Here is a 6,932-nt window from a genome sequence, read left to right as displayed (position 1 = left end):
TACCGGGCATGCCCGGGTGTCAAGGGCGAGCCTTGGAAAGGCGAGTCTGGACCTGCCCGGGCGTGTTTGGCTGCGGCCTGGCAAGTCGAGGCTGGGCGTGCCCGGGCGCTCTGGGCGAGCACTGGAAAGGCGATAGCGGGCATGCCCGGACGCTCTGGGCGAGCCCTGGAAAGGCGATAGCGGGCATGCCCGGACGCTCTGGGCGAGCCCTGGAAAGGCGAGAGCGGGCATGCCCGGGAAAGACGAGACCGGGCGTGCCCGGGAGGTTCGGGCGTGCCCGGGAACAGTGAGTCCGGGCATGCCCGGGAGAGGCGCGTCTGGCCGTGTTCTGGCCGGTGCAAGGCGATTATGTACATCCAGCGGTAACCGCTACACCACCATCAATATCATCACCATCAACATCATCACCACCACCGCCATCAGCATCATCACCCCCAACATCATCATCACCACCATCAACATCATCACCACCATCAGCATCATCACCCCCAACATCATCATCACCACCATCAACATCCTCACCACCATCAGCATCATCACCCCCAACATCATCATCACCACCATCAACATCATCACAGTCACCTGTATCAATTCCCATTGGGATATCCATCCCGTCCATAGAGATTTTCACTTGGTAATGAGGACTCGTGTTCTGTGAAACGGATGTAGAGTTTATTGGTTCACGAGTTATAAAGTGACCACTATATTCGTCATGTGTGTCTGTCTGTCTGTGTGTGTGTGTCTGTGTGTCTGTCTGTCTGTGTGTGTGTCTGTGTGTCTGTCTGTCTGTGTGTGTGTCTGTGTGTCTGTCTGTCCGCAGCATAACTACCCGATGATATCATCCGATCTTGATGAAACTTGGGTGGGAGGTTCATATCATGATCTAGTTGTGTCCTGCCGAGAGTGGGCGTATTGCGCCCATTGTGGGCGGAGTTGTGGGCGGAGTTCTATCATGTTCATCATTCTATCAATCATTCTATCAATTGATCATTCTATCATTGATATTTATTCATTGGTCATTGATCATTGATATTCTATCATTCTATCATGATCATTCATTGCTCATTCTATCAATGTTCTATCATTGTGGGCGGAGCCACGCCCGAAAAAGATGTCTTTTTAGGGGGTAATCGAGTTCAAGCTACATCTTCTCCGAGGGGTTTGGTGTAATCTGACAGGGGTTTCGGTATTTGGTTAGGCCAATGTCACGTGTCTAGCTCCACGGAGCTCGATTTTCATTTTCGCCCCAAGGTCAAGGTCACAAGGTCACGAAATTTAGAAAAGTCGATTTTTGATGGTTTTATGACATTGTTCGCTTCCTGATAGGGTGAAATGTCGTACATGACCTTATATTATCACATACATCATGAAATACAAGTTTTCCAACAAATTTCAGAATCTTCGACCTTTGAAGGTCACAAAGGTCAAAGTTTCAAAGTTGTCGGAATCGAACCGAATTTTCGGTATTGTGCGGCTAACTAACCTCATAACTGATTATACATTATTTTCTATCTCATTTCAAGGTCAGTAACCTTCGTTTTGACTTGTCCAGGCCAGCGCGACACACAATTACGTACAGCTGGCTCTTAGAGGCCTGCGCACGCAGCGCATTGGGGCCCTTTGTAAATAGGCATGTACACCGCATGTCGGGGGCCGACACCTGCCACGTGGGGCCCCTGACCCCCCAGTCCGGGCCTGTTTCGGTTGTAGTCCGTCCTTTGTCATTGAATACCGCTCGCTCGTGAACCATCGTCGTCTCCTGACTTGTTTATATTATAAAAGGAGCCGTGTCTGTCCATTTGTTTGTCTGTCTGTTTGTTAAATGCTAAATCGAAGATTTTTCAAGTGTATTGGTCGGTTGCATTTCCACGTGGTTCTGTCTGTCTGTTTGTTTGTTATCTGGCAAAAAAAAAAATCCCTTTTTTTGCAAGTATGTTCCTCACTTTTGCAAGTATGTTCCAAGTATGTTTGTGTGTTTGATGGTGTGTTTGCTTGTGTGTTTGTGTGTGTGTTTGTTTGTTACTTGCCGGAAAAGATTCCGGCAAGTATGTTGGTTGGTTGGTTTGTCTGTCTGTCTGTCCGTCTGTTTGTGCGCAGCACTAAGTCAACACCGTTGCACTGAGAATCGCCATACTTTACACACATATTTGCCTTGCCCTGGAATAGACTGTGCCCAATTTTAACACTCTCAGCTCAAGGCCTCCATTATGACGTCATAATTCGACAAGTACAAAACTTCATCCAATCAAGATGCAATTTCTTGAGCGCCATGTCACATAAACTGGTGGAGAAGAACAATAATGATGACGTCATCGGTCACGTGGTTCGGCCGCCATCTTGGAAAACCGAAAAACTTTGCACCTCTATATCTCCAAAAGTGCTAAATCATAAAAAAAATTGAGACAATGCTCATTGTAAATAACTCTCCATGTAATGGGGAATAAAATATGTTATTGATGACGTCATCTGTGCCTCCATTATGACGTCATAATTCGACAAGTACAAAACTTCATCCGATCAAGATGAAATTCCTTGAGCATAATCTAGGAATAAATTAGTTTAGAAAACAAGTAATGATAACGTCATCGGTCACGTGGTTCGGCCGCCATATTTGTCCAAAATGGCCGATAAAAAAGTACATTCCGGCAAGTCCTCGGTCTCTGACCGATTTTTCATTTGTGTGTTTGTCTGTCCGCTCACTTATACTTGCCTACAGGACACAATTTTAAATCGATCTTCACAAAACTTTAACAAATTGTAGAGTTCGTGGTCCGACAAAATCCTGTATATTTTTTGGGGTCAAAAGGTCAAAAGGTCAACATAGGCCAAACAAAGGTCAACCACTTTTTTCTAATTTCTAAAATCCTCAATTTTCATCCGATTGACTTGAAATTTGAATAGGGTATACATGTCGGCGAATTGAATTCAACCACCAACTATTTTTTAGATCAACATAGGCCAAAAGGACAACATAGGCCAAAGGTCAACCACTTTTTTCAAATTTCTAAAATCCTCAATTTTCATCCGATTGACTTGAAATTTGAATAGGGTATACATATCGGCGAACTGAATTCAACCACCAACTATTTTTGAGATCAGCATAGGCGAAAGGTCAACCACTTTTTTCCAATTTCTAAAATCCTCAATTTTCATCCGATTGACTTGAAATTTGAATAGGATATACATGTCGGCGAATTGAATTCAACCACCAACTATTTTTTAGATCAACATAGGCCAAAAGGACAACATAGGCCAAAGGTCAACCACTTTTTTCAAATTTCTAAAATCCTCAATTTTCATCCGATTGACTTGAAATTTGAATAGGATTTCCATATCAGGTGACTGAATTCAACCACCAACTATTTTTGAGGTTAAGAGGATGCTCTACTGAGTGCCATTCCACTTTGTTATGTTTTGCCAAGTGTCGCTCCATGAGTGATTTTTCATTTGTGTGTTTCTCTGTCCGCTCACTTATACTTGCCTACAGAGACACAATTTTAAACCGATCTTCACGAAACTTTACCAAATGGTAGAGGTCGTGGTCCGACAAAATCCTATATATTTTTGGGGTCAAAAGGTCAAAAGGTCAAGATAGGCCAAACAAAGGTCAACCACTTTTTTCAAATTTCTAAAATCCTCAATTTTCATCCGATTGACTTGAAATTTGAATAGGAAATACATATCGGCAAACTGAATTCAACCACCAACTATTTTTGAGATCAGCATAGGCCAAAAGGTCAACATAGGCCAAAGGTAAACAACCATTTCAAATTTCTAAAATCCTCAATTTTCATCCGATTTACTTGAAATTTGAATAGGATATACATGTCGGCGAATTGAATTCAACCACCTACTATTTTTTAGATCAACATAGGCCAAAAGGTCAACATAGGCCAAAGGTCAACCACTTTTTTCCAAATTTCTAAAATCCTCAATTTTCATCCGATTGACTTGAAATTTGAATAGGATTTACATATCAGCGAACTGAATTCAACCACCAACTATTTTTGAGATCAACATCTGCAAAAGGTCAACATAGGCCAAAGGTCAACCACATTTTTTCCAATTTCTAAAATCCTCAATTTTCATCCGATTGACTGGAAATTTGAATAGGATTTACATATCGGCTCACTGAGTTCAACCACCAACTATTTTTGAGATAAGCATAGGCCAAAAGGTCAACATAGGCCAAAAGGTCAATATAGGCCGAATTTCTAAAATTGTCAATTTTCATCCAATTCACTTAAACTTTGAAGACGGTTTGCATATCAGGTCACTGAATTCAACCACTAATTATTTTTGAGGTCAAAAGGATGCTCCACTGAGTGCCATGCTACTTTGTTCTGTTTTGCCAAGTGTCACTCTTTTAGTGATTTTTCATATGTTTGTCTGTCTGTTTGTTTGTCACCGGCCTACAGGTCACAATTCTAAACCGATCGTCACAAAACTTCACCAAGTTGTATAGGTCATCCCATTTGAGAATCCTATTTTGGGGGGGGGGGGGGGGGGGTTTCAAAAGGTCAAAAGGTCAACATCGGCCAAATGTCACCAACTTGGCCAAATTTCTAAAATCCTCAATTTTCATCCGATTGACTTGAAATTTTAAGAGGACTTGCATATCTGGTCACTGAATGCAACCACCAAGTATATTTGAGGTCAACATAGGCCAAAAGGTCAACATAAGCCGAATTTCTAAAATCCTCAATTTTCATCTGATTGACTTGAAATTTGAAGAGGACTTGCATATCTGGTCACTGAATTCAACCCCCAAGTATATTTGAGGTCAACATAGGCCAAAAGGTCAACATAGGCCGAATTTCTAAAATCCTCAATTTTCATCCGATTGACTGGAAATTCGAAGAGAATTTGCATATCTGGTCACTTAATTCAACCACCAAATATTTTTGAGGTCAACATAGGCCAAAAGGTCAACATAGGCCAAGTTTTTAAAATCCTCAATTTTCATCCGATTTACTTGAACATTGAACAGCATTTGCACATTGAGTCACGAAAGAGGGAAACTAACTATTTTTGAGGTCAAAGGTCAACTCAAGGTCAACCTTCCAAAATCATCATTTTTTATCTGAAAAATCGTCACTTTTCTTCCTATTGACCCAAGCTTTGATCAAGATTGTCAATTTTAATCTTGCTGATATGGACAATTTGCTATATCAATGCAATTTTTTTTCTTGGGGGGGGGGGGGGGCGACGGATTTTGCAAGCTCCGCATGACGTCTTTTTGTTTGTCTGTCTGTTTGTTTGTCTGTCTGTTTGTTTGTCTGTCTGTCTGTCTGTTTGTCTGTCTTTGTTTGTCTGTTTTGTTGTCTGTTTGTTTGTCTCTCTTTTTCTGTTTTTATTGTCTGTTTGTTTGTCTGTCTTTGTTTGTCTGTCTTTGTTTGTCTGTTTGTTTATCTGTTTGTTTATCTGTTTGTTTGTCTGTTTGTTTGTCTGTTTGCTTTTCTGTTTGTTTTTCTGTCTGTGTGTCTGTTTGTTTGTCTGTTTGTTTTTCTGTCTGTTTGTTTGTCTGTCTGTTTTTCTGTTTGTTTGTATGTCTGTTTGTTTGTCTGTCTTTGTTACTTGCCGGAAAAGATTCCGGCAAGTATGTTGGTTGGTTGGTTTGTTACTTGCCGGAAAAGATTCCGGCAAGTATGTTGGTTGGTTGGTTTGTCTGTCTGTCTGTTTGTCTGTCTGGTTGTCTGTTTGTGTGCAGTACTACGTCTACACCGTTGCACATAGAATCGCCATACTTTACACACATATTTGTCTTGCCCTGGAATAGACTGTGCCCAATTGTTGACGTCATCAGTCACGTGGTTGATAAAATATGTTAATGATGATATCATAGGTCACGTGGTTCGGCCACCATCTTGGAAAAACGGCAAAACTTTGCACCACTATATCTCCGAAAGTGCTGAACAGAAAAAATTGAGACATGGCTCATTGTAAAGAACTCTGCATGGGGAATAAAATATGTTAATGATGACGTCATCGGTCACGTGGTTCGGCCGCCATCCTGGAAAAACGGCAAAACTTTGCACCACTATATCTCCGAAAGTGCTGAACAGAAAAAATTGAGACATGGCTCATTGTAAAGACCTCTCCATGGGGAATAAAATATGTCAATGATGACGTCATCAGTCACGTGGTTCGGCCGCCATATTTGTCCTAAATGGCCGATAAAAAAGTAAATTCCGGCAAGTCCTCGGTCTCTGACCAATTTTTCATTTGTTTGTCTGTTTGTTTGTCTGTCTTTGTTTGTCTGTTTGTTTGTTTGTCTGTTTGTCTATTTGTTTTTCTGTCTGTTTGTCTGTTTATTTGTCTGTTTGTTTGTCTGTCTGTTTGTTTGTCTGTTTGTTTGTCTGTTTGTTTGTCTGTTTGTTCATCTGTCTGTTTGTTTGTTTTTATTGTCTGTTTGTTTGTCTGTCTTTGTGTGTCTGTCTGTTTATTTGTCTGTTTGTTTGTCTATTTGTTTGTTTGTTTGTCTATTTGTTTGTCTGTCTGTTTGTTAATCTATTTGTTTATCTGTCTGTTTGTTTGTCTGTTTGTTTGTCTGTTTGTTTGTCTGTCTGTTTGTTTGTCTGTTTGTTTGTCTGTCTCTTTGTTTGTCTGTCTGTCAGTGTTTGTCTGTCTGTCTGTTTGTCTGTTTGTCGAGTTATAACTTGACAACAGATTAACGGATTTCAATAAATTCAACTGCTGTGGATTCGGATAACTCCCGGGAATATTTGTCATCCAAAAAATGTTGTTTTTAAATATTTTTTTATGTACATGGACACACCTGTCAAAACTAAAAATGCCAACACGTGACATTGGTTATCCCTGCACAGAGAGCAGGATCTCCCAGGAATCCTTCTTTGTTAACTTGAGATCACATTTCAATGAAACCACTTCTCAGGAAGTAAACATAACATAAGCACTTATCCCTCTCTCTG

This window comes from Myxine glutinosa, chromosome 6 (genome assembly GCF_964187855.1).
Source record: "Myxine glutinosa chromosome 6, kmMyxGlut1.1, whole genome shotgun sequence".
Taxonomy (NCBI): domain Eukaryota; kingdom Metazoa; phylum Chordata; class Myxini; order Myxiniformes; family Myxinidae; genus Myxine; species Myxine glutinosa.
The sequence above is the reverse complement of the archived record's forward strand: the minus strand, read 5'-3'. Positions refer to the sequence as shown.